Below are 27103 nucleotides of genomic sequence, written 5' to 3' on the forward strand. Positions count from 1 at the left end.
GCTACCTCTAAGACTTGTTTGGGGGGGATCTTACAGCTACCTGTAAGACCTTGTTTGGGGGGATCTTACAGCTACCTGTAAGACCACGGTGGAGTGCAGGCAGGTGCCATATGGGTTTCTTTGTCTTTCAGTTGATGATCTCATTGAACATTTCAAAACAGCTTATCTGTACTAATAAATGGCCTTGTTTGTCACTGTGTCTTTTGCTTCAGTGCCCTGTGAACAGCAGCCGCATTCTCCTCAGCACAGCTAGCACCCGTATGACCACCCCCCCTCCAGCTTCTGATGGTCTCTGTCACAGCACCACCACCAGTGTTTTTATCACCAGCATCCTCTGTACTGGGTGATAGTCATGGTCTTTCAGGTCTGCAACACCCCATAACTTCTACAGACCCACCCTCTATGGTCTCTACGCGTGTGGGGCTGCTGCCTGTGTCCCAAAGCTCAGGTCTCGCTGCTTTTGCAGTAATCAGGGCTGTCTAACCAGACAGTCTTCATTGCATGCCAACACTGACCTAAGGATAACAAAACCCATAGGGCACCTGCCTGCACTCCACCGTGGTCTTACAGGTAGCTGTAAGATCCCCCAAAACAAAGTCTTACAGGTAGATCCCCCAAAACAACATCATTTCCAGCAAAAGCTGGTGGGTGCTGTCACCTCTTATCTTGTATCTCAGCAGTACCTACACCAGCAACAGGCATGATAAGAAAACAGAGAGGGAAGCAATGCCTCCCTGAAATCAGATGTGAAACCAGATGGCTGCAGACCCCTGTCCCTCCTGTACTCAGTGCCTCTCTCTCGCAGCCCAAGTTGAGTTCCTCCTCCCATAACTATTAAAAAAAGCAAAGGACTGTTGCAGCTCACCTCTGGGCTTGGTCCTGGTGAAAAGGTCTGCCATGAAGGTGGGCACCGAAGTGGATGACACAACCAGGAAAAGAGGAGAAAAAAGATGAGTGCAGAAGCAGGGAGGGATCAGCAGCACATTCCAGGTGTTCCTCGGTGCCTTAAGCTGCGTATGCCAGTCGCTACCACCAGAAACACGTCAACCGATAATAAAAGCTGTAATAAAGCCAGGATGGATTCCTCTGATAAATTAAGGAATTGTCAAATAATGCTTGTGGTTAAAGCATACCTTACTGTTAAAAACACCTCTGCACATGCACTGGTCTGCTTCCTTTGCTGGTCTCCACCCGCAGGATTTGCTGGTGATGTGCTTTCTTCACCTTCTGTCGCAGAAGGAGAGCTCTCTTTGGGAAGGATGGGTGAAGCTGGCCTGGAGAGGAGGTTTAGGAATCGGGTCTGCAAGCCCCGCTGCCAGCTAATGGGGTACATGGCACAGCCACCTCCATCCCCATGCCAGGCTACATCTCCTTGTCAGCTTTCCAGGATCTCAGACAGGTGACTTCAGCAATCACCATGCCCTTCAGGGCAGAGGAGCGCTTGGGCAAGACTGGGGGATCCCTCCTGTGTCCAGCGCTGCAGACCATGCTCTGGAACGACTCCAGCCCAGGTGAATAGGCATTGTACACCACGGTCTGTGGACTTGGAGAGGTTGTTTGTTTGCCATGGCCAGAGTGAATTGATCTTGCCTCAAGCTTGGCTGCACTTGGCTGGGGTATAAAAAGCCATTATGTGTTATTATCCGGCTTAAATATATTCAGTTGTAAATACAGGTTGTTGGTCTGGAATTAAATTCACAGAGTTTTCACGCAGGTTTGGGGTCTTTTGGGTGGGCAAGAGAAATGCAAATGGACAATAAGGTGTGGAAGATTTTACATTTCCAGACCTTGTACCAGCAGGAGTGTGTTTCCTGGGGCAGAGCTAGGGGGTCACCTGAAGTGTGTCCACATACCTCCTGCAGACCTGGGAACACTCCAGCACAGGTGAAAGCAAAAAATACACCATGGCATGAGGGATGGGGGCCATAACTCATGGTGTTCTCACCCTGGATGAACCAGGCAGCCTGAGGTCTCACAGCTCCTCACCCGCGCCTGAGAAGGTACCAGCCACTATACTGCTCTGTCTAGAAAATCTTGAGAAACCATGACTTCTTACCCTTTCCCCCATGGCGTAGGCTACACCTATACCAGTAACTTAAACAACACAAGGGCACAGGTTCTGCATTTAAGTCACCTAAAGGCTGAAATTTGGAATGGCCCAGCTTTGGCATGATCCAGCTAGTGCTGTGCCAGCTGTGACCCAGGTGTGGTTTGGGAGTCACCAGGGCAAGCAACCATTCCCTACAGATGGACTGCATGTGACCACTCCTTGGTGGCAAAAAGATTCCTCTAGCGTGAACATGGTCCAGCCATGCTGGGCTCAGCCCAGCCTCAGGAGAACAGACTCATCCTACAAGGGTAGAGGCAGCCATGAAGTTCAGGTGTTAGCTGGCTTTCTTGCTGAGGGTCCGTGAGCTCTGCAACCAGCAGCACAAATGAAGACACTGCATGCCCAGATGTCCCCAGCTGCAATTTTTTACTCAAGGCTGTAGAGGAGGAAGAAGATTTGAGTTTCCCAGCACCACGGGAAGCTCTCAGTGGAATGATCCTGGAGCACCAGGTAAAAGGCTTCAGGCAGATGGAAAATTCAAGACCTTTGTACCCCTGAAAACCAGGACTGAAAGGAACTTAAGCTCAGCAGGAGTAATTAATGTAAATGAAACAAATGAGGAAGTGTGGGGAAGCCATGGAAAACAGTCACAAAGCTGTGGATTGAGAATTGTTCCGAGTGGCACACGTGACATCCAGAAGGTGAAGGGAGACTGTATCACAGGCAGAACAAAGAGGCTGTTCAGGTAATAGACTTGGCAGGACCAAACCTGGTTGACATGAAGAGTTATTGTTATAAGATGAATAGTCTCAGTAATCCCTACATCTGAAGACAAATAATGCTGTGTTTTGGAGAAGCTTCCTGGTTACTGCCCTTGCTGACCCAGCAAGTGGCAGCGGAGCTTCAGATGCTGAGCTCTCACCCAGCTGAGCACAGGGAAATGCAAGGGCTGAGCTCCCCGTGCCAATGGGACAAGCGTCTCTCACCCAGGGATGCCGGCAGGTGGACAGCTGAGACCACCTACCTCCCAAGAGGTCACCAAATGCAGATAGTCCACAACGATGGATTTGCAAACACACTGGATTCATCTCCGTTACTAAATAAATGGGCCTGAGGCTGGGTTTTGTCCCTGAGGCCAAGTGACCCAGCTTGACTCCCATCCCCGCTGCTTCCTGGTCAACTGCAGCTGCATCCAGGCTTTTTGCTGGGAATGGTCTCTGCCTTGGGCTCTCCTTGGACCATGTCTAGGTGCTGTTTGAAGGGCGCTGTTTGGCACGGGCTAAAATTGTGCCGAGGTTTGTGCAGTACAGATGATAATGGGATGGTGTTTGGACCTGTACCCTGGCTCCCTGCAGTTTCCCGTTGCATATGCAGCATGTGAGGAAAATGCATAGTCCAGGGCTAGAGCTGAGGGGTGAGTTCTTGGAAACATTTATCTAACCAGATACCTTGTCCCAAGAAAAGCCACAGACTCTAAGGGGACAGGGCACATGTCTCTCAGCCCCATCAGCAATATATCTCTGCTTAGTATCAAGGCATTTTATGTTTGCATTAAAATTAACTGGGAAAAGGTCTCTATGTACCTCCAATTCCTTTGAAAAACTTCTGCGGAGTCTACAAGGGAACAGCACTACATTTCCCTGCTCCAGTTGCTTTGGGCAGACTGCAAAGAGTAAGAGCAGGGCAAAGCAGTGGGAGGAATCAAGAATTCCTTTGTGAAGACTTACCAGGATGCTCTGCCCAGAGCGCTCACAGCTGCGGTCTCCAACAGCTCCCTGCTCATCTCTTGCAGAACATTTTGTTGAGGCTTTCCAGGAACAAAGATGTTTTGGGAGATGACCATCAATAGGCAAATACCAGCACGGACCCAGTGGTAAACATGCAGCTGAGCTTCAGTGGGTAGGATGGGTCGGTCTTGTCCAAACATGACAGCTGTTGATGCCTCGTTACCCTCAGCCTTTTTGTCTGCACAGACATGAAAGGTGTCAATAACAGCTCTCACCCTGCCAAATTTCTTATGGGGTTTCCCTCCTTAAGGGAGGAGGATCAGGGTGGTAGGAAGGGCCCAACCCCCAAATGTGCAACAGGTCTAAGATGCCGAGCATGTTATTTATACCTCTTCGTATAACCACGCACCCTGGTTGGCATCCAGCACTGGCATCTCTGATCTTCTAGGCTAACCCATCTCATGGCACAGCCCAGTAAGAGCAGAGCAGAAGATACAGTCACCAAGAACAAATTCAGCAATGCCTGATCCAGAGCCCTTCAATGTCAGCAGGGAGACTGGGATGGGAGCGTGGGGTTGGTGACCAGCCCTGAACACCAGCAGTCCCCCAGACCCTGCACCCCCTGAGCCATCTGCCTCCCTGGGTGGGCCAAACCTCATTTCCACTGTCACTCCCCGGACTGCCCCATGGTTTTGGTCTATCTATAGTGTATCACCAGTCCTGTACATTCGCTGGGACCGCAGCTCCTCCCAGAGGGCAACACTACCTTTTGGCATGGGTCTGACTCCTTGGGGGATCCCAGGCCAGGCAGCCCCACTGCTGCTCCCCACCAGCTCCAGCCTCCAGGATAACGGCAGGGAGTGGTGCAGGAAGGTAGTCAGCTGTTTGTAGTCTCAAGAATGTGATATTTCCTTCCAGAGGTTAAAAAAAAAAAAAAAAAAACAACAAAAACAAACAACCAGCAATTACTTGTGCTGCACCCAGAGCTGAACCACGCCAGGAAGATGCCAGTGCTAATGTCCCCACTTGCCCTGGCCACATTCACACACAGCACTGAAGGGCTCCAGCATTCTTCTGGGGAGGAATCAAGTTATTTGGGAATCAGAGATGCTATGTGTCTCCAGCATGCCCAAGTGTATCTGTAAATTCAGCAAAAAAATGTGTTCCCTGTGACAATTTATGCTGCCTTCCCTGATTCAGTAGCAGCCCAACACATGGTGTGCTGCTGCTCCCCCCGAGCTGTCCTCGTCCTGCCCATTCCTTGAAACCATCAAGTGTCTTTCCCAGGTCAAGAGCCAAGATCCTACATTTCTCAGCATTTAGTAATCAGCATGTGATGGCGTCAGGGTAGGATTTCAGCAACTGCAGACAGTTAACACCACCTCCGAAATCCATCTCGGTACAAACAGTCCGCACAGACAGACCTGGACACTTAAGCAGTGAAAAAGCCACACAAGAACGTAGGAACATCCCTGGTGGGTGAGGGAGGGCCCGATTTTGAACAGCGATCACTCCTAGCACACTTGCGATCTGAGTGCTGCCAACAGTGAGATTTCTGGTTTAGAAATATTTCTTCCATCTCACATGAACCCGTCCCATGCCGGGCTTGGAGAGAGGAGAGGAAAGAGGGAGCAACCATAATCTTGGCTCCAGGAATCCGCTTTGATCGGCCTCACAGAACTAGGTGGTGAGGTCAACTTCCCCCCGCCCCTGAAGACTTTTCCAGCCTGTGCCTGGATATCCCTGATGGCTTTTGAACTAAGTGACAACTGCTGTGAAATTTGTTAAGGTTCATGGAGCCCCAACAGCTGCTCCAGCACCGCTCTCCTCCGTCCACACCCAGCATCTCCAAAGTGCCCAGGATCTACGTGCTGAACGCTACCACAAATCTGCTGACTGCAGGTCAGCCGGCTGCCCACTGCCACAGCTTCACTGCTTCCAATGAGCTTCTTTATTCCTATGCTTCCATCTCGATTCCCAGCCAACCTGGAATCCCAGCATCGTATGAGGATACGGACTCGAATAAAAGGGTGCTATGAACTTCCATCCACAGCTGCACAGCAGCCTGGGAGCAGAGGGTTCTTGCCGAAGATGTTATGAATAAAATAAAAAACATGAGCAAATTTGGAATCCCACTGCCTCTCTCTTTAATTTGGCTCTGGTTTGCTGTTTGCCACATTTCCTAAAAAAATGCAGTCTGCAACAGTATTGCAGTTTGATATTTTGCTTACCCAGCATCCACATACCTGTGCTCCCCTGTGTCCCTGTGCCTGCCTTCCCAGGGTGTCACCACCTCTCCTCCCATGTAAAAAGTCCTGCAGGAATCTCACTACTGCTATATCTTCACTTTCATCTTCACTTCTTCCCTGCCTTTTTTTTTTTTTCATCCAACGCAGAGGCTCTCCAACACAGTTTCCTCTGGAGAAAACAAGATTTGACCACCTCTGTGTTCAAAGCTATGCTCAACATCTGGGGAAAGCTCAGGGGAGCTCACAAGACAACAGCTATTTCATAGGTTTATACTTTTTAAGACCAGGAAAGACCATTTCATCCTCCAGCTGGGCCTGGAAGGACATCATCCTCACAGGGACCAGCTGGCTGAAACACACCCTCCCAGGAGGTATCAAGGTAGATTTGGGAGCTTTTGTCAGGCTTTAAAATTCAGCAGGTGAAGATCTAAGCTCTTTTTTTTTTTTTTTTTTTCCTCTCTGAAAACCTTCTGCACCCACTGCTCTCATCCCACAACATTAAGAACGTGCTATACCACCCAGCCACGAGTGTGGATGGCAAAACAGAGCATGTCAGGGCATTTCGGAGGCAGCTCCGATGCTACCTGTAGCCCTGCCATCGCCCCAAGCCTCCACTTCAAAACAGAAGGTAGATAAGATATTGCCTGCTAATGGCTTTCCATATAAATATTAAGACCTTTACTCTCAACCAGTTTACTCTGTGCACTGACCCCCTTGCCGGGGTCACAGGGAATGGGAAACTGTGGGAGGTCCCCAAGTTTTATAAATGAGAGGGTTTCCCTGCACAGACACGTATCATGAGGCACCCGGGAGTCAAAGACACTGATTAATGGTACCAAGAAGGCCTGTTGTAGGGGAGCAGCGTCGGAGCCGTGCTGGGCAGGGATTACTGAGAGATTTAGCAGTTCAGGTGGATTAAGGGTGATTTGTCAGTTGTCTGCTGTGGGTCTCCACCAAAAAAAAAGTTTAAAAATGACCAAGGGCTGTGGAAATCATTTAGCAGGGAAGCAGGAGGCAAAAATGCAGTCGCTCCCTTTAGGTTTGGCAAAGCTCAGGTCTGAATGTGGGTGCAGGTACCTAATACATGCTGATGGGTGGGTGCATGGTTCGTTGGGGGAGCGGGTGAGGCAGAGGTTACCTCCAACAGCAATTGCCATGTCCTCCACCGCAGCATGCACAGCTCCCATCGGCTCCCCGAGCCCCTGCACACCCAGTGGCTCAGATACAGCCACTGTGTGGGCAGGACCCCCGCATCCTGGGGGCTGCAGAGACAAGTCATGGTCCCCCAAGTGTGAGATAATGACCCAAAACCGAGAAGAGGAAGACTGGGTCTTACCAGACACTGGTCACACCCTCACAAAGCATCCTTTGGAAAGGCTGAGCTGCACCCCGGAGACGGCTGCTTGCAGCTGGTCCAGGTCTCCAGATGCACAGTTTGGTTGCCAGAAGAAAGCAGACTTGGGCAGTGACCCCCTGTATGCACAGCATCTATTTTTTCCAAGAAAAAGCAAGGGAAGGGTCTAGAAGGGCAAAACATAATAGACAAGTAGCTGGAAATGTAACTAATATAATTATAATGAAGATCATCTTAGCAACACATCTCTGGTTTCAGAAGAAATCTAGATAAACAAACAAAGGTGCAGTTCAAAGACCACAGGTCTCAGATTGCAAAGAGCAACACAGGACACAGCACTCCAGAATGTGACTCTTGCAGAGGGGACCATTTTGGAGCTCCCCGAGCATGCTTGACTCAAGTTAATTCCTTGAGCCTTCCCTAAGGATGGGGCGGACATGGAAGAGCCAAGAAGGCAGCGAACCGCCCTCCTCCAGCTAATGAAAACCAGCACCCCGGCAAGGGTTTGTCAGGAAAGCACAAAGCAAACCCCAATGGAACAGGAGCGATTTGGTGAGCTGGGGCTGGACAGGCACACTCCCATGCTGAGACGGCTCACAGCTGCCATCTGCTATATCCAGGATTGATTAAAACATCATTTCTCTACAGGCTTGACAAGTCCAGAGTAACTCCAGGTGAGCACTGTGGGCTCAATCTCCAAAATCCTGCCCCAAACCAGCAGCAGGCTCCACTGGGAGATGCCCTGGGAAGGCTTCAGTAGAGCCAAGGATCAGCCAAGGTGTCCATCCCACTTCCTGAGATCTCGTTTGGGGCCAACCAGGGGGCTCAGTTTCATTTATTTCAAAATGCTTCATTTTGCACTGCAGCAAATTGGGCTGTTCTGCTGTTTATTTTTGCATTGTACTATGCTGTCCTCAAGTTTCTAAACAGAAGTCACTTCCAACCCCAAAATGGAAAATGTTCCTCTTGCAAATGGAAAATGCAAACATTTGCATCATGGCCACGTAGGGTCTTTTTTTTCTCCTTAGCCCACTAAAAACTTTCTGCATTGAGAAACTCATCTGCAATGACCCTTAACTGCAGAAAAGGGTTCGAATCAGCCCTTCCAGTTACAACTTCCTGAAGCTCAAGCTCAAGGTCCCTGCTCCCAAGATGCTGCCCTCTTTGCAGAGCCCGAGGGAAACAACCTCCTTGTGCTGCCCAGCTCAGGGTTGTGCCAGGGATGGGACAAAATTCAGGGAACAGGCAAGCTCCAAGGGCAGCACATTTTCCCAGTGTCCGGACGCTGTTGGTTGGGAAGGATGGATGGTCAAGGGGGAAGCTGAAGCTGGTTTGACTGTTCAAGGCACACGGTGGCCAGCTCACTTTTCTGCTTGCAGATGAGCGAAACCACCCGGCTTTTCAGTGCTTCCACTGTCAATCTGAACCACACTTCCCAGCCCAAGCGAGGCCCTGTTTGCACGCTCCCTCCCAAGGACCATGTTTGGACCTGGCGGCAGCGTGGAAGGAGGCTCAGCTGGTTCCCATCCCTGTCCTCCCAGCAGCTGCCCCCAATGAGCTCCAGATGCGGGACTGGGTGTGCAAGGGCGCAAGGCGCTGTGCTAGAGGGAGAAGGCGGAGGCAGCTGAGGCTGCTGCTTTTATCTCCTTCACTTTGTTTATGAAAAGAGAATTAGCACATGGTTGCCAACGATTTACTCTGGTGAGGGCACTCCTCCAGAAATACTTGTACTGCCGTCACCGCGAGCGCGGACATGGCTCGCCTTCCATCTGCTTTCTCACCACCAGCCAGGGCTGCTGAGACCTGAGGCCCAAAAGTGGCCACTAACTGCTGGAGAAGTTGCCACCAACTGCTGGAGAAGTTGCCACCTGAGCCCATCCCAGCCTCTCACTGTAGGTCTGCAGGGGTGGGCGGCCAAGGAAAGCAAAGCCAGCTCTGCTCGGCCACCTTCCCAGAGGTTTCTCCTGGTTGGGCACAAAGGGTCCAGCTGGCTCTGCCTTCGGGGTACCCCAAAAGCTGAGCGTCCCATTAGTTGCATCCTGACTGGGATGCAAAGCTCTGCAATCATCTGGGCAGGGAAGGGGGCTGTAAAATGAGCATGCTGGGCTGCTGTAGGCTTTTCCCCGTGAAGCTGCACCACAGAACTCCCGAAGGCACTGCTGTGGCAGCCATGGGGAAGAGGGATCCAAGATCTTGTATTTTAGAGCAAAATCTCACCCTCCGAGCGCTTTGAGCAATGCAGAAGGCAGGTGATAGGCAGTGCCCTCAGGCTGCAGTGTGTCCCTTGCGCAGAGAGCTCACCTGTGCCACACATGGATGTCACATTTCTGGAGAGCTCTGCTGGTTTGGGGGCCCGGTGGGAGCCCCAAAACTGGAAGAAGCTGAAGCCCCCTTTCCCAGCGAGATGGGGTTGGTGTGCTTTTCCTCCCAGCAGTGCGTAGGCCTGCTGATAGATAATTGGATTAAAAGCAAGCCAGCATCTGCTCAAGGTTATTTATTGCTTTTAAGAGGCAAGCTTTATTTGGAATTATTTTTGTCTTATCTTATTTTTGGTGCCTGTGTTGGGTCTGAGTTATGGAAACATCCTGGATGCACCAGCATCCCCTCTGTGCGGTGTCAAGTGTTTGCCAGGCAAAGGCAGCCCCGGGTTAGCCCTGGGGAGCTCTGGCAGGAGCCTCCCTGCTCTACAGCTGACACCAGCATCCTCCTGCACTTCCTGAGCTGGACCACCAAGCCATTTGCCAGCGTGACAGTTTATCACCCTCCCCGGGGTGGGCGGCATGGGGTGAGGTGCCCCATGGGGGACGCTCTGCAGCCCTGCTAGCTGCCCACCAAGCTTCCCATGCCACCAAGGATTTGCAGGAAGGATTATTCTAGCTCTGTGCACACACACTACTGATGTTTCAGATGCTTTTGGCATTCTCCAGAGTGGCTGCCACTGCTTTACAGGCTCATTTGGGAGCTGCTTTTGTACAGAATAAAAAGAAATAATCACAGATGGATTGAGGGCAAAAGGCAGGAGTTTCCAGCCAGGGCAGAGGGCTTTGCACACCACAGCATTTGGCCCCAGCTCCTGCTGTTATTTCCTTTCCATTAGCTTGAAAACCCAGCACTGGTTGGAGGAAGACGGTGAGGATTCCTGCAGATGCCCCAGCACTTCCCATGTGCCCGTAGGACCATGGCACAGGGCTAGAGGGGGACGGCAGGACTGTGGAAGAGGGATTGCTGAAGGGCAACACCAGTTCCTGGGGCTGGATGACCCTCGTGGCAGGGGTGTACCACGACCCTCTGCCCTCCCATGGCAGCCCAGCACCAGTGATGCTCAGATGCTGCCGGAGCTGGAAGCAAGAAGAGACCTACCCGTGGTTCCCCTCCTCCAGCCAACACTCCCACCACCAGAAATGCCTACCAGTCCCATTCCCTCCAAATTTTCCCCTGCCGGACCCTCCAGCTTCCCTCCAAAGGCTGGACCAGAGGCAGGGGCTTGGCAGGACTGGGGCTGCTCCCAGCCCAGTCAAAACACACGGTCACATCCATGAGGTGCAGCCATGCAAAGGGAAGGGGAAGAAAACACAAGTGGGACCAAGCAGGGATGAGCTGTGGCTGCGTTGTGGGCATACAGGCAGGTGTGCGTTGGCAGCTGTGTTTGAGGCACATGTGTGCTGCCCGTGGTGTACACACATGTGCCGGTTGCACGAGTACCTGTGCGCTTCCCCAGACCTCATGCCTGAAATCCTGCCTGCGATGCCGGCAGCTCACCAGCCCTCCTTCTCCCAGCCCTGCACTGGCAGCCACCCAAGCCAGCACTGACATGTTTAGGATGCTCTCCTCCTCCATCAGCTCCAAGAGGCCATGCTGCCTTGCAGCAGTCCATCCCCATCTCGTCTTGGCTGCTCTTTCCTGTTCAGAGGAGAGCCCAGGCTGCTTCCAGGCACTGGACACCTCGACCAGCAGTGGGAACACATGCATGTAATTTCCCAGTGCACAGAAACACCCTTTGGGGCCATTCTCTTCACAGAAGCATTCTTCCCTTACTTCATCAATCTAAATATTGAGGATTTTTTTCTTACCCCCAATTCAGCTGCAAGTCCTTTTCCCCCAGGCTGCCGCAGCACTTCTGGGAAGGAGCTGGGCCAGAAGCCACCCCTTCCCCAGGAGGCCAGGCCAATTTTTTTTACTCAAGACTCTTATTCACTGCGACTCTGCCAAGAAGGTGCTCAAGTATTTTACAAGCCCCACAAGAGTCCGTCTGCCCGGGGAGATGATTCAGGACAGCTTCTTGCATGGACTGGCGTAAAACCAAGCTTTTCTGATTTAAGCCTATCTGTTTGGAAAGGGATTAAGCAGAAATTAGCAGCTGTTTTGCAGAATAACAATGGGAGTGCAGGATCTGTGCTCTTGCTTGGCTCAAAGAGAGCTTCCCAGGGAGACGGGTCCTAAATCACAGCAAGGGGAGCCCATCCTGCTGGGGAGTCCTTCCCCAGCACAAGCGGGGGAAAGGAGGCATTGCAATGGGTTTGTTTGGGTTGGTTTGGTGTCCTCCCTCCCATTTGGATTTCAGTGGAAGCATTTTATAACCCTTAAAACAATGGAAGCCAACAGCCACCACGAAAGCGTGTTTTTCATCCCGGGGAGGGAGGAGGGCACCTGGAAAGGAGGGCAGAAGGGATGGGAGAGCGGAGCAGGTTTAGGACACAGCTCTCCAGGATGCTCGGGGAAGGATCTTGTGCTCCAAGCTGGGCTCTCCCTTTGGAAAGGGCTGCGCAGTAGTACCCAAGCTCAAAAAAATCTTTGCAGGGGTGACACTGTCACCCAGATCTAAAGCAGTTTTGATGCAGTTGTGTCACCTGGCTTTGCAGGGATTAAAGCAATGAGTAACTCAGTGCTGGGTCGGTGCTCAGGCACCCACAAACATCACCAGGGCAAGACAGGCTCCTTCGCCCCAGCTAAGCAAGCGTAAAGGCTGTGGCTTTCCTGAGCTCAGAGCAGGGTTACACTAAACCCCGTTGCTCAGACGGGTCAAGGACATGCACGGTGTTAAATTTAGCAATATGACGTTAAACTGCGAGGGCTTACCTGTCCATCTGCATCTGAGGAGCATCCCCAAAGGGGGTTCCTGCAGCTCCAGGAGCTGAATTTACGTTGCCTGCCAAGAGCTGGGGTGCTTTTTGCTTGGGCTATTCCTCAATAAATCCACAACAGATCAGCATAAAACTAGAAGGAAAAGAAATCATTACTGCAAAAGCTGGAAAATGCCCCCTTCTTTCTCACTGAGCAGGAATGAGTGTGAAGACCTGAGCAATGGAAAAGCAGCATCTTTCTTCAAATAGCTTACTATCATCGATAGTGCCTTGGTCTGCTCTGTACCCCTACTGGGGAAAGCTCATGCCAACGCCAGACCATCGCCTGCACATACATCTGTAGTGTTTGAAGGCTGCAGCAAGGCAGAGCTGAAAGAATAAAAACTTTTTGGAGGGGAAAATATATTTTCAGATTGTCAGCTGCACTCGCTCAAAATCAGTTATAACCTCACGCCACATGTGGTGGCTTTTTAATGAATTCCCCCTTCCTCCTGGGACCGTATTCTAACCTAATTCACACCAGCAAAGGGTGTTTCTAACTCTGCTCCAGCCAGCTCCCCGGGCGCTCCCGCCTGACGTCAGCGGCAGCAGAGCGAGGTCCCAGCACCATCCCAGGACTGATCCTGCACAACCTCCGCTGCCGTGTGCACTCCCAAAACAGGGCCAAGATGCTTCTGCTGGCACCCGCTGCTGCTGGGCATGGGCTGTGCCGGCTCAGGCCCTCAGGGAGTCAGGTTTTACTGGGGGACAAAAATGTGGGTAAGTTGGAGCAGAAGACAGCACATAATGTCTCCTTTTCCATTCCCCACCCCCCTTTGAAAATGTTGAAGAGCGAATAGTTACAAACAGCCCTGTCTTCACAATGTGCTGTTATTTGGGGCTGGTTTGGGGGTTTTCTCTTCCAGTTTGGGGAATGTGGCTATTTTGCAAAATGCGTCACCAGCCCATGGACAAGGATGCTGTTTTACAGCTTAAAAATGCCTTCTGGTTCAGCGGCTACATCTCCAGCGAGCATGAAAGAGCATCACAAGCTCTGCAGGCTGCAGAAGCCTCCGTGAGTCAGAGCAGCAACCAGAGGCGCTCAGTCCTCCCCAAAAGACCAAAGGACCCTCTGCCATATCCCTCTCACCCTGAATTCATCAGCTGGCTTCTCCGGTAACACACTCACCCGCGTGTCATCAGGAAGGAATTCGTGCTCTGTTTGATAATCGGAGATGAATCAGTACAGCAGTGAAATCCTTCAGACCACAAAGCATTTCAAGCAGGTCTTTCAAGCCTCCTGCTCTCCTGTGTAAGCTGTCCAAGGACCTGCTCAATTCCCGGGCATCCCCAGCCCCACTCATAAATCAAAGCATTCCAGTCCTGGTTTCCTCTATGCGTCCATGAACACTCACAGAGGTTTCTTCTTTAGCAAACTTAATCTGGGCAATTGTTCAAAAATGTTAAAATTACCTGCTCCTTTTATGATATAATGACAGCCTGTGGAGGCATAATTTAGCCCAGACCTGAAGACGTCTGTTTTAAGGTTAAAAAGTCCTCCAAGCTGAACTTTATCCAACAGCAGCAATGAAAAATCTCCTTGCTCAGTGTTAATTTTGGTTCCTCTCATTAATGAAGCCATGTAGGATCACAGCCACAGGGGGTCTAGCTTTGCTTTATCAGAAATCCACTGAATATGTGCAAGGTTTAATCTGTTCCTTGGCACCAGATCCCAACAAGGATTTAAAAATGATCTGGTTCGTAACCTAACTTGATTCCCATTGCCATCATCTGTCCCTGCTCTCACGGACACCTTCCGGCTCCAGTCCTGCATGCCAGCAGGCCCTGGTAGCCTGCTCTCAAGGTCATGGTTCAGCCAAGGGCTTGGACAACAGGTTAATTCTACCAAATCCCATCTGTCTCTACCACTGGCCACACATCACCACAAGGTCCTTCAAAACCTCGAGAGAGAAGGTCTCTGGGAGGCCAGGTCAGAGGATAAACACACTAGTTAAGAGAATATATAGTTATGCTACTGGGAAACAGCTCCTGTCAGTACCCACCTACCTACCACAGGGATGTGCCCAGGAGCCCCATTCCCACTGGTTCCCCGCTCCCCTGAAACGCAAGCCCTGCTTCACCCCTCAAAGCTCCCAAAATCCATAGGCAGGGATAAAATCCTGGCTGGGACTCCCACAGGGAGCCCCCCGAGGTCCCCTGGCAGCATTGAGTCCAAAGGGGAGCAGGAACCAGCCCCACATGCCGGGGCATACCGAGTACTCCGGGGGTGCCGTAGGCTTTTGGCTTGTTTGACCTGCGTTTCTCTGCCCAAACAGCTCTTCGCAGCCCCTGGGGAGCAACATCCTCGTGTGCCACCAATGCACGGTGACATCTGCCATTTCACAGCTCTATCCCATCATGGTGTTTCCAGGGTACACCAGTGCTACTGCATGGGGCTCCCACAGGGAGAGGGTCTGAACCAGGATGCTGCTCTGGAACAAACGCAGGGGGTGTAACTCTTCACTTCAAGGATAAAAAGGAAAGAGCCATTAATCCAGCCTGCAGGGGATTTGTGTGCTCTTGGTGCAGTGGATGGGTTTTGCATTAACGTCCCCCCTTCCTCAGGCTGGCCCCAGCACAGTGCAGGATGCGTGCCAACCTCGGTGCCTCGCTTGCTCGGAGACCTGGAAGCAAGTGTACCAAAGGGACACAATGAAACCACGGGGAGCAAATGGCATTTTCCCAATTATCTTGTCACATCCCCTCCCCAAATCCAATCCAGGCAGCACATCCTTCTCCAGGCTCATGGTGCCGGTGAGCAGCAAACAAGGCTCCCAGGGATGCGAGGAGCCCTGAGCCCCGCTGGTGCCCGGCGTCCTGCAGGGCAGCTGCAGAAGGGAACCACTCGCCACCTGAGCAGGGCCCTACGAACAACCCCCTGATCCCCCAAAATGCGGGATCCTGGCGCCCCATCCACTGCCGGCAGCCTGCCCCGTGCAAAATGCCTCAGATCTGCATCCAGCACAGCAGGAAAGCCCTCTGGGAGGATATTTCACGCCATCCTACTGTTTTGGATTAGACCCCAGCTGCCTCCTGAGCTGTTTAAATTTACAGGTCTGAGAAGTGAACTTTCCATCCAGGCTCCCGAGCCGAGGGACTGAGCAGGGAGCGCTGGGTTCAGCGCCTCTCCAAAAACAGCCAAGGGCTCATTACAGATCTGATCCCAGCCAGTGTCCATCAGAAAATGACCCTCTAGTTATCAACTGCCCTTCGATTTACTCTCCTTTGCATCCTGACTGCACCAGAAACACTTTGGAAAATGCACATTGCCCATGGAAAAACACCTTGCCGTGGAAAACAATCCCAAGCCAACACCCATATTCCAGCCTCTCAGGAACTGAGGTGTTTCAGTTAAGATTTTTCTGCCTCCCAGCAGGGAAATCCATCAGGAGTCAGTGAGAAAACCTCACAGGCTTGCATGGGAACCCGCAGCTCCTGCACACGAAACAGCCATAGTGGGGGGTTTTCAGCACTTCAATATTTCCTATTAGTGAAATGGGAATGGACAAGGATCTTCTCTCCCAGCCTATTAATTTTGGTAAGGTTAGGGTTGCTTTCTGTCCCCTTACAGACAGACTGGAGATGTCAGCCTTGCAGACAAGAACTGCTGTTGGCACTGCTTTGCAGCACCCTCTGGCTCTTAGCAGGGAACCGGGGAAACCCAGGGATGGGAACATCCTCAGGTCTCAATGCCATTTTCCCAACATGACAACAAAGCAGCCCATGAAGGGGGAACAGCCTTCCCATCCAAACCACATCCACCTCTTTACCCATCTCTCCATTTCTCCCAATGACCTAAGTCAGTGATGTAACCTCTACCTCCAAATCCAGCACCATTTTACCCCTACCTGGAGGGCCAACATCTACAGAAGGACAGGACACACCATCTCAACTGGTGGCTGAGAAGCCAGGGCAGCGCCCTGGGGAAGTCAGGTTCACCTCCAGCCAGCAGTGTCAGCACCAAGACCCAAAAGGCCTCAGAACCCCCACCATGGGCTCCCATTGCAGCATCCCGTACCCAGCAGAACCTCCCTGTTGGCTTGTGACAGTAACACACGTTTCTAACACAGCCCAGTTGTCTGAAGGGGAAAATTCCCAGTGAAAGCGGGATGTAGAGAGGCCAAGAACGTAGGTTGCTCCAAAACAGGATTAGACATTTCTGTGGATGTCAGGAATGGCTAGAGTTAGTACAATTAATGATAACCATCTTGGCCGAGATAGGAACCAAGTGCTGCAGGGCTCTCAGCAACCTTCATCTGCTGGAGACCAAGACAAGAGCATCTCCTCCCTCTCTCCACACACCATGTGTCTCTTCCACCATCCCCTGGTGGAAGGTCCTGGTGGGACCTGGCTCTGCCCCAGCTAAGAAGCTGCTGAGGGGAGCAGAGCAGGGAAGGGGCTGGCTGGGCAGGGGGAGCCAGGATGCAACAAGGGAATATCCACGTTGTGTGCCCTTCCCTTTGAATCCATAGCCTGGGCAACCCAGAAGTGCAAAGCAAAGACAGACGTGCCTCCGTGCCCAGGTAATCGAGCAGCCTCGTTGGAAGCCCCGCAATTTCTAGCACAATCTCAGCACCGTTCAGCCATCTCTCGCTCCCCACCTGCGATGATTTAAGGGGGAGGCAGGCAGCACCCCCCACCCCATGGCTGCCCCGCCGGCTCCAGCCCGGGGGGAGCACAGCCAGGGCTGCAGCACTTCCAGGCATCTCCCAAATTGCTCCCATGTGGGTGCCACGGCTCCAGCAGCCACCCGGAGCCCTAAGTGCTTCCAGGCTGGAGAAGCCCTGGCTGCTGCTTGGCGTCACTCGCACCAGGGAATGGGAGCCAGCGTCTCCCTGCTGCCTGTGCAAGCACACTGCAGATGTCCCAGAGGGAACATTACAGCCTTCAGTTACCCAATTAAAAACGTGTTTGAGGGGATTTGATTACTCAGTTTGACAGAGGGAAGAAAACCCTCCGGGTCCTGGCAACACTGAGGATTTACGAGCCAGGGCTTTGCTTCAGGTTGCTCCGCTTGATCTATGTAGCAAAGGAGTGAAAAAAAAACCCAAAAACCAGGGAGCAATAGTGTCTGCATTCCTGCTGCTTGAATCAGACGTCTTTCCTGGCAGCTCCAGCCCACCCTGGCTCCAGGGACTCAGGGAAGGTGCAGCAGTGGGCAGGATGCACCGGAGCAGGTCATCTCTGACATCCAGCACCAAGGAGTGCCTGTGGCATCCCAGAGCGCCACATCCTAAATCAGCTCTGCTTGCCCAACCCATCCCTCAGGCAGGAGGTGATCAGAGGTGTAAATGCTTCCCCATCACTTGCAAACACCATCTAGGGATCTTGGAATCGTGGAGTCATCTAGGTTGGAAAAGACCTTTAAGGACATTGAGCCCAACCTTTAACATAGCACGTGGTAAAGCTTTCCTCCCAGTTTGTAAGGGCAGAACCTGCCTTCTTTCCGCTCCAGGGTAAACACAGGCCTGGCACTAACCCTGCTGTGTGGCTGGGACGCCTGCTTCTTGGGTACCCCCTGGCTCCCTTCCCTTCATTTCCCTATAAAAGCATCACCTTCAGGTTGGGAAATGAGGGAAGACAAATCTCACAGCCGTCTGCCTTATTGCAGCGTGTGAACAGCATCCAGAAACGCCTCCAGACAAGATGATTACTAACAAGGGATTTGGGATCACGTATATTTATTGCCACAGCAGCGAATAGGAGACATGTGGCTACCAAACCCCAACGCGGGCTCAGAGGAAGGCAGCCCAGGGCTGAGCATCTCCCTCAGGGCCCCCAAGCATCCTTCTTCTCACCCTCCTCACCTGCCTCAGCCCCGCAGTCAAGGACAAGGTGCCGAATTCACTGTGCTCCCACCTCGTTCCTCACTTGCCTTCGTGCACAACACCAAAGTGTCCGGTGTTTCTTTTCAAGGCATTAAAATGAAAGGAGAAAAGTTATAAGTTATTTCAGAGGTCTTTGCTTCAAAACTATACAACCCAAATCTACGCACCAAAGCCATAAATGTTCCTTTTACTGCGCGCACAGAATAACCCACTGCAATATGATTCCTCTAAATTTATGGTTCTTCCAGAGCTATTAACTCAGCCCAGGTCTTTTCTTCTTTCTTGCCGCCTCCCCTCCTCTCACTTTAAGTCAAATAATTCATAAAAACTTCACACTGGGGCGTACTTTATGGGCATTATTATGATCACTTGAATGTGGAAACGCCTGTGAAATTATTACAATAGTTTTAATACACCACAGACTCCCCAGCGGTACAGAGAGCAAGGTACAAAGCGGCTTCATCACACACCGGAGGGAAGAGCTCTCTTGAGAGGCCGTTTGTTTGGCCAAACGATCGGGATCCTGTAGCCCATACAAGTCTCTGGATCGAGTCAATGACAACACCTGGGGCAAGTTTTACTTTGCCACACGCCAGCTCAGGAGGGTTACATGCAACACTGGCCAGTGAGTTGCGGCTTAGGTCCACAAATCTCCCATACAATTTTCAGATCCAAACCCAGAAAAAAGTAAAAAAAAAAAAAAAAAAAGAAAAGGAAAGGATCAGAGCTGCATCAGCAGGGCCACGATAAACACATTTGGAAGAACACTCCTTGGAGTCTAGGCACGCAGAGAGGCCCAGGTAAGCCGAATTGCCCTCACCACAAAGCCACCATCATTTTCTGCCACCCCTGCACACATCCAGGATGGCACTCTGCTGGAAGCCAGAAACCCAGAGTCATGGGGCTGTGTCCCCCCAAAGACACAGCTGAAAACGATTGGCTTTGTTAATGGGAAGCGGCAGAACACTATGGCTATTAAACTACACCGAGGTGGAAATAGGAACTCACCAAAATGAAACATATTTTCCAGGATCGCTGAGCCATACAGGGTCTTTCCTCAGGGTAGCTCAAGGAAGGGGCTTTGCACATGCTTCTGCATCCTGCATTTCTCCTCCTCATTCTCCCATGTAAAATGGATCACTGGGAGCAACCATGGCCCAGAAACTGTAAAGCCAAAAATCGGTGGGAGCATGTTTGAATTCCCCGAGAGGGGCTGTAGGACGACAACCCTTCCAGCACCCAAAACCGGCTGCCCCGTGACCTTTTCCCCAAGACCACCCAGAGAGAGGTGCAAAAAGAACCCACAAGTCCTGTCTGCCTCTGAACCACCGCTGCTCCCCAGGAAATCAGTCTTTTTCTCTTGTAAAGAACTCCTACAGTAATTGCCTTCATATCTCAAAGGTGTCTTACAGCCACAGAGGTGCAAATATTTATCCATACTTGGAATTGCAGAGTGAAGCCTAACTAAGTGTTCCCAGACACTTCAGCAATTGTTGTTTTAAGACCTGAACCATAGACACCTGGCTGGAATTAATCAGCAGATGTGAACAAGGAGGCAGAGCAAAGCCCTTATTAACCCTTCACACATCAATGTCAAGGTCACAGGGTGTTTCACTGGGGCAGCCTGTACCTAGATGTCAGCTGTCAACAGCCTGGGAATCCCAAAGCAAGGAATGTCCTCCACCGATCAGGGCACGAACTGGTAGCAAAATTTATCATGCTCCTGTCACCACTTGAAGACTTGCTGTGCTGAGGCACTCACTTGTGAGTAGCAGCAATAATAAATGTTTATTACTAGACAATAAAACACAAGAGCAAACCACCTTCTGTATGGGCTCTGTCTAAAATCAATAGTTTAAGCATCTTTTTAAGGGAAAGCATTCACTTTGCACCACGTGGTTGCAAGTAGTTCACATCATCAGCCGCTCCTCATCAGGATCAAAAATCCAAGCACAGACCTGGGAAACACCCACAGCCTCCCCCATTCCAGCTCCTCTCCAATGCACTGGCTGATCCCCCTCCCATGGTAGTCGACCAAGCCACACTGTCCTGATCTCAAGCCTCCAAAAAATACACAGCATCAATGACTTCTCCAAAGCCACTGTCCTGGGAGGGTTGGGAAAAGGCCATGCCCCTGTGACTCCAGCCAGGGTGAATTCCCTAGTACCCCCTATCCAAATGCCTTCATTCCCATCGGTTCCTTTCCAGGCAGGGACAAAAGTCAGTGAAGCTAAGAAGAAATGTTGGCACAATGTTCTTTCTCCCCTGCGTGGGGGAAGGAGTTGGCCCACAATCAAATGCAACCTGAAACGAGAAGGCAGCTCCTCGGTGGCTGTGACGCTGGGTACCAGGACAAGCCCTGCTAAATGTGGCTCGATACAGAGCTGCAGCAAAGTGAGGTCCCAAGGCAGGACCCATCAACACAACTGAGCAGGTTTCTGTGAGGTCTTCACACCTCCTCCATGGTGGAACAGGCTGTGCTTTTATGTCCAGCTAAACCTCCCAGTGAGACGCCCAAGCCGAGGCACTGTGGTGTTTATCTCACCACTAACCCATACAGACCCCGGGGGGGCCTGGCTGGCACTGATAAACTACATCAAGATGAAAAGACAGACCACGTCTGCCCCAGCCCGCTTTGTTGCGAGACGTCTGGTGATGGAAAGCTCACCTGCTTCGAAACGGAGCCGAGAGGCGGGCAGGTGCGAAGCCTTCCTCTGCAGCCAACGTGCCACAGAGCTCACCCTGCCAACCCATCACGTGCGGCTTCCTTGGGGTGGGGGATATTTCTAAGCAGATTATAAACCTCTGCATGAAACCCACCAGTCAATCCGTTTGAATTATCTTCCGTCCTCCCCACAAAGCATGAGAGAGATCTGTTTTCTCTGCTGCTGACCCATGACACCCCTCTGCTGCTAAGCAGTTCTGACTGTGGAAAGTGGAACTTCATGCAGAACAATAAAAAAAAAAAAAAACCACCACTAAAAAGAATCCACAACCTTATATTTTAAAGCAGAGGAGAAAAACCTTCCTGGCTGTCTCACTGTAGGTGTTAGCCCATGGCCAGCTACAGAGAGCTGCATTCTTGACTGATGTTGGTTTTCATGGCCCATTTGCTTGTTTGCTTCCATTTCCCTTCCTTGACACTCCATGAGCTGGCAAACCGTAGAGACGGTTTTCTGTAAGCTTGCTGGCAGGCTGGGAGCTGTTTCATACGGAGGGTGAGAGCAGGGGAGGAGGGTGCAGGGACCAAGGGAAGGGGAGAAGCAGAAGAGCAAGGGCACAGTAGGGAGAGGGGAGGTCAGAGGATGAGTGCAAGGGAAGGTTTGGAGAGAAATTAATGACAAGGGGCTGAGCTGGGAAGAGGAAGCAGGTGGGATGGAGAAAGGGTCAGTCTCAGCCATCCATCTCCCTTCCCCCACACCTGCGCCTGAGCAGGATCAGGCCCTTCTTCCCTTCTCGTTCAGTGCGGAGATGGAAACAGCTTGGGCTTCCTTTCCATCTATAGAGCAGGTCTGAAAAACAGCCTCACTGGTCCACAGCTCAGCCAGCAGCGGAGTCCAGCATCAGCTCCCTGGAGAGGCAGCTGGTGCCAAAGCAGCAGAAAATGAAAAACAAGAGTCAGGGTCCTCACAGGGACCACCCCACCAGGTCGGGCCACGGGCTCAGTTTCCCTCGTAGCTTCCCTTTAACAGCGACCATAAGAGGATGCCCGGAGACATGTAAGAACAAGGCAAACGTATAGGATACTACTCCAAGTCCTCTCCCTGTCTCCAGCTGTTTCCAACTGAAAGGAACTCTTGAGCCAGCTGTACTTAGTAACCCCTCAGCAATTTCTCCTACATGCAATTGCCCAGTCTCCTCTCAAACCCATATAAACTTTTTAGTATCCACAGGCTCCTTTGACAACAAGGTCACGGGGCAAGATCCAGTGCTGTCTGTTGACATTGCTCCCTCCAGCTCGAGAGGACTCTCCTGCCTGTCGGTGAGGTCAGACAGCATCACATCCTCTGTTCTTCAGACCACGTAACCTTTGAGCAGCTGCCCAGACCATCAGATGCTGCCTCCCTCTCCAGCCAGGCACTAGGAAATGAACAAAGACCACAAGAGTCATCCTGGAGAAGCTAAAAAAACAAGGAACTTCCAAAATCCGCATCCTGCTGCACTTGAACAAAGAAAGTCCCACCCGGCCAAGCAGGTGTGAATGCAGCCAAGGACCAGGATGCTTTTCACCATGGCTACCTCGACACTAAACAATCCACTCCCCAAGCCATGGCCAGCCCCAGTTCAGGGAAAAAAGGGAAAAAAAACCAAAAAGGCAGGTCACTGGACAGCACTGTTTATGCCTTTCTGCCTGTTTTTGTACCCAGGGAAGTCAAACAGGCAATCAGAGGAGGGATGATTTGCTGCTAATCACCAGGGAGGAGGGTGTGGGTGAAATTTTCCTGTTTATGAGATGTAAACAGGCCCTGCAGAGCAGGTCAGGCCATGTGATGCCCTCTTATCACGAGCCATTTCATTTGGCATAAACACCAGCCCCCAGGTCGGGGCCATAATCTCTCCCAGATGCTTTTGTCCATGGGCTTGATCTAAGGCTTCAGATGTGGGGTGGGGACTGAGGAAACCCCCGCCCGCTGCCCTCCCTCTCCAGCATCTCTTTTCCACCCCAAGACTTACTTCTCTGGCGCAGGAGGTGGGAGAGGGGTGCCCGCAGGAGGTGGGCACTGCAGCCAGCGAGGCTTTGCCCAGCTGCAGAGCCTGGGGAGGGGGCTAGGCCAGGGGCTGCTGCCCTGAAGAGTCCCTTGGGATGCAGCCACAAGCCCTCAGCCTGTCAGGGAGTTTAACCCAACCTGTCAGTCAAGGTCTCCCTTTCTCAGGCTCCATCCCCATCGCAAATGAACTTGTCTCACAAAGCCCAGTCTAAGGTGACAAGTGTTTATACAGGACTAACAAGCGTCTCCGTCCCCAGGGACACCAGGGATGGCTCAGGCGCCGAGGCGCAGACACGCATGCTGTTTCCCTTGCCACGGGCAGGCTTGCAAGGAAGTGCAGCCCAAGCACAGGGAGCAGCCTGGCGTGCTTTGGGCTCTGCTCCTGCATGGGGCAGGAGCTGCAGGTGCCTCTCCATCAGGGATGGCTGGTCCAGCAGCCAGGCTCTCGGCTCCTGTGCAAGAACCACACACCACCCACCCAGGACCAACCACCAGGTCAGCAAGCAACCACAGGATGCTTGCCTTCATGGCTTAGCCATGCAAACCACCTCCTGAGAAAGAAAAGCACCGTCTCCTCATTAAATGCCTTAAATAGACCAGGATTTGCGTAGGAAAGTGCCAGCCTCTCCGTCAGGCCTCTCCATGCTACACCACAAATATCTCGTGCAACTCTCTCCACCTCTCCGAGGAGCCCAGCCTTGGCTCTGCTGGATTCGCCTCCCTGAGCCTCTCTGGAGAGGTTCGAGACCCACGCAGAGCAAGGGGGCCCGTAAGCAAACCCTGCGACGTTGGGTTGGGGCCACGCATTCCTGACAGCCGCCTCTGCCCACGCAGGGGCTCCTTCCAGCCAAGTCCTGAGGGCCCCATAACCTGGCAGCCTCCTCGGAGCAGACGTGCGCTACCCCATCCCACACAGCCCTGGCTGAGCTCCGCTACAAGGCGCTGCCTTCCATGGGGAACCTGCAGCCAGGGAGGAGCCAGCCTCCCCGCTCGCCCCCCTGTGTGTGTCCCCTGCCCCGGTGGGACCCAGCAGCACAAATCCCCCCCGTACCCCAGGTTGGCCCCAGCAACGTTGGCCAAGACAACAGCTTCATAGGAGAGGAGGAAAGGTGCTGCCAGTGTGGGCTCAGTTGGGAATCATGATGCCTTTGGTTTCCAGAAATATTTGGGCGCTTACCTCCCTTGTCTCCTGGGAGATGCATAACTTTACCAGTGCAGCTGGTGCCCACTTAAATGGATTCTGCCTTCTCCAAACTGCTCTCATGCCCTCAGGAGCTCCTGGGATTCATGCTCACTCATGCCTCTGGATTTCGAGCAGATCTGGGCTTTGCAAGAGCATGTAGCAGCACCAATACCCTCTGCAAAACAGCACGCAGGAGGCAGCAGCGAGGAGAAGCAGAGGCTCCCGCTGCTGCAGAGCCTGCACCCAGCACCCTCTGGTCCTCCAGAGGTCCCACCCCTTTGGACCAAACCCTCAGCAGTACCTGATCCCCCCACACCTGAGGCAAAGGGCCTGATGCTACAGGGATGGGCAGAGATGCGGGAGGCACAGCGGGGGGTACAGCGCAGCACCCAGCTTACCCCACACTGGGGCCCGAGCCGGCACTTTCGCTGGTGACGACTTTCAGCGCTGCCACCCCCGCACTGGGAACTGCAGCAGTCGCCTTATGAAAACCTCAGCTGGAGAAGATGAACCTCCCAAGAGGAGCTGGCAGACTCTGCCAGGAGAGCGCGTAGGGGTTTCCACATTTGTGCCACAGCCTCCAGCTCTGCCAAGACTGAGCGGAGCTCGACAGCATCAGGCGGAGCGTGACCGTGCCCACAGCGAGACCGAGCTGCCCAACACACATCCCAGCGCTCCCCGTGCCGAGCGAAGGAGAATTCAGATTTACATCAACCACTGTCTTTCAACAGGAACGACTTCCATCCAACCCCCATTTCAAAGACCTACCAGATCCCAACGCTGCCCCTCCTTCCCCAGCCTCTCTTCTTGGATTCCTACAGGTGAAGCTTAGACCTGTGCAAATACCTGGTTTATCATTTAAAGATAAAATTAAAAATTTAGAAAGTGGAACATTTTTTCTCTTTAGGTCAACCCAGAATGAAACCTTCCTATTTTTCTCAGCAAAACACTTTTTTTTTCCTTAAGTGGAGACAATTAAAACATCTTGTTCTCCCCAAAATAAAATGTTTCTCTGTTTTCAAATGCATGTTTGAAGGCACTTGCGGTCCCCCACTTTTCTAATTAAAGGCAGGCAAATTTCAAATGGAGAATGTCACAGTGTAATAAAAAGTTAAAGCATTTAATTTCAAGCATATCTTAAACAAAGCCTGCAGATTTTCATCCCCAAAATACTCTTTTCTTTTTTTTTTCACTTCAAACTTTGCTTCAAGTTGTAAATAATTTCAAAGGAACAAAAATAACTTTTATTTTCCCTACAAACAAATGTTTCATCTTAATTTCAGCCAGGCTAGCTTAAAGTGATTGGAGCCAGACTCTTCTCGGTGGTGCCCGGTAAATGGACAAGAGGCAAGAGCCATGAGCTGAAAGACAGGAAACTCCCTTTAAACAGAAGACAGTTATTGGATTTTATTATTTTTTTTTACTGTAAGAGTGGTCAGACGCTGGAGCAGGTGGTGCAGATGGTTGTGGAGTCTCATCCTCAGAGATAATCAAACCCCAAGTGGACACAGCCCTGAGCAACCACCTCTGGCTGCTCTGGCTTGGAGCAGGCGGTTGGATCAGACCGTCTCCAGAGGTGCCTTCCAGCTTCACCCATCCTCATTATGTCAGATTTTATCACCAACCCACCTGGCCATGCATCCTCACCCTGGGCATTCCCAGGGATACACCAGACCCACCAGCCCTGCCAAGTCTGACAGTCAAGCAGAGCTTCGTGATAATCCCAGGCTCCAGGTCCTGGGATTTTTGCAACAAGCATTTGAAATAAAATGCACATTTCTTACCCTCATAAATGAGGAGAAAACCTGTAACCTCTACCTGACCTGTAAAGGAGGAAAAACAGAAGGCAGGTTTGTAAAAGAGAAAAACACAGAAAACCTCAGGCGTTTCAGAGGAGCCGTCCTGCGAGCAGCTGGTCTGAACACGCCGCATTTCTGCAGACCTGACACCTCCTGCCGGCATCCTCCGTGTCCAGTAAGGTGTAAACTCTGAGGAGCTTCTCCCACAGTTCAAAACGTCCCATGCCAATGTGGATTGTCTGAAATATCATATGAGGTTTAGCTTGTGCTGGAGCATCGCGCTCATTAGGGGACCCATTCCTTTCCCATTTCATCAGACCTCGATAGCCCCACAGGCTTGAGCCCACCGTCCCCTTGCACTGAAAATGGGCACCCTCAGCATGTCACCACCATGCAACAGGCTTAATAAAAATGCCAATGACTTTGGGAAAATTTGGGAAATGCCCAAGCTTGTCAAAAAGGAGGGGAAAGAGAACAGCCTCTGGACATTTCTCATTTTTGAGTGTCTGGGTCTGTCATCATCTCCATGTAAAGACCCCTGACGGGGTCAGGGAACAGGAGTGTGCACGGAGAGAGAGGAGAGTATGGAAATCTCACACCCCATTTATCCCCTGGACCTCCCTCTCTGGGATGCTCTGCCAGCTTCAAACATTTTAACATCCTGGCCGTTAAGAAAGACATTTTAAACACCTTGAATTTCAACCAGATGCCCAGAACCACACAGACGTGTGTGCAAACGCTGCATGTGTGCAGCGTGCGAACAAGCCGTAGCCCTGGGGGGCGGAGATGGTGCTGAGCCCTCGGCTCCAGCAGCCTGTACTGGCCAGAATTTGGGGAGGGTTTGCGTTTAGCCACCAGTAAAGCCCCAGAGCCCCAGTTCACCCAGTGCGTACCTCTTACTTCTCTGCTTTGCAAAGGTCCTTGCTCCAGCGGCAGCACCTTTGCAATATCGGCTTTTGGAAACAGCATCTCAGCCCGTCTTTAAAGCGCCAGCAGGCGCAGGCTGGGGCTGGCAGCACCTTTTCTGGTTTTCCCTTCGGAGAAAGGCCCCGGGAGGCTGCCAGGTGCTGGCCCCAGCCATCTC

At 51.8% G+C, this 27103-nt stretch overlaps 1 long non-coding RNA gene across 1 annotated transcript in view; it reads right to left on the minus strand.

Annotated features, from left to right (window-relative positions):
* LOC308061821 overlaps window positions 1–27103 on the minus strand; it is a 29979-nt gene that overhangs the window by 111 nt on the left and 2765 nt on the right. The window contains exon 2 of the long non-coding RNA XR_013927367.1: window positions 76–26043. This is a non-coding gene — a long non-coding RNA (uncharacterized lncRNA). The remainder of the gene's footprint in view (window positions 1–75; window positions 26044–27103) is intronic.

Source organism: Falco punctatus (assembly GCF_963210335.1).
Source record: "Falco punctatus genome assembly, chromosome: 4".
NCBI lineage: Eukaryota > Metazoa > Chordata > Aves > Falconiformes > Falconidae > Falco > Falco punctatus.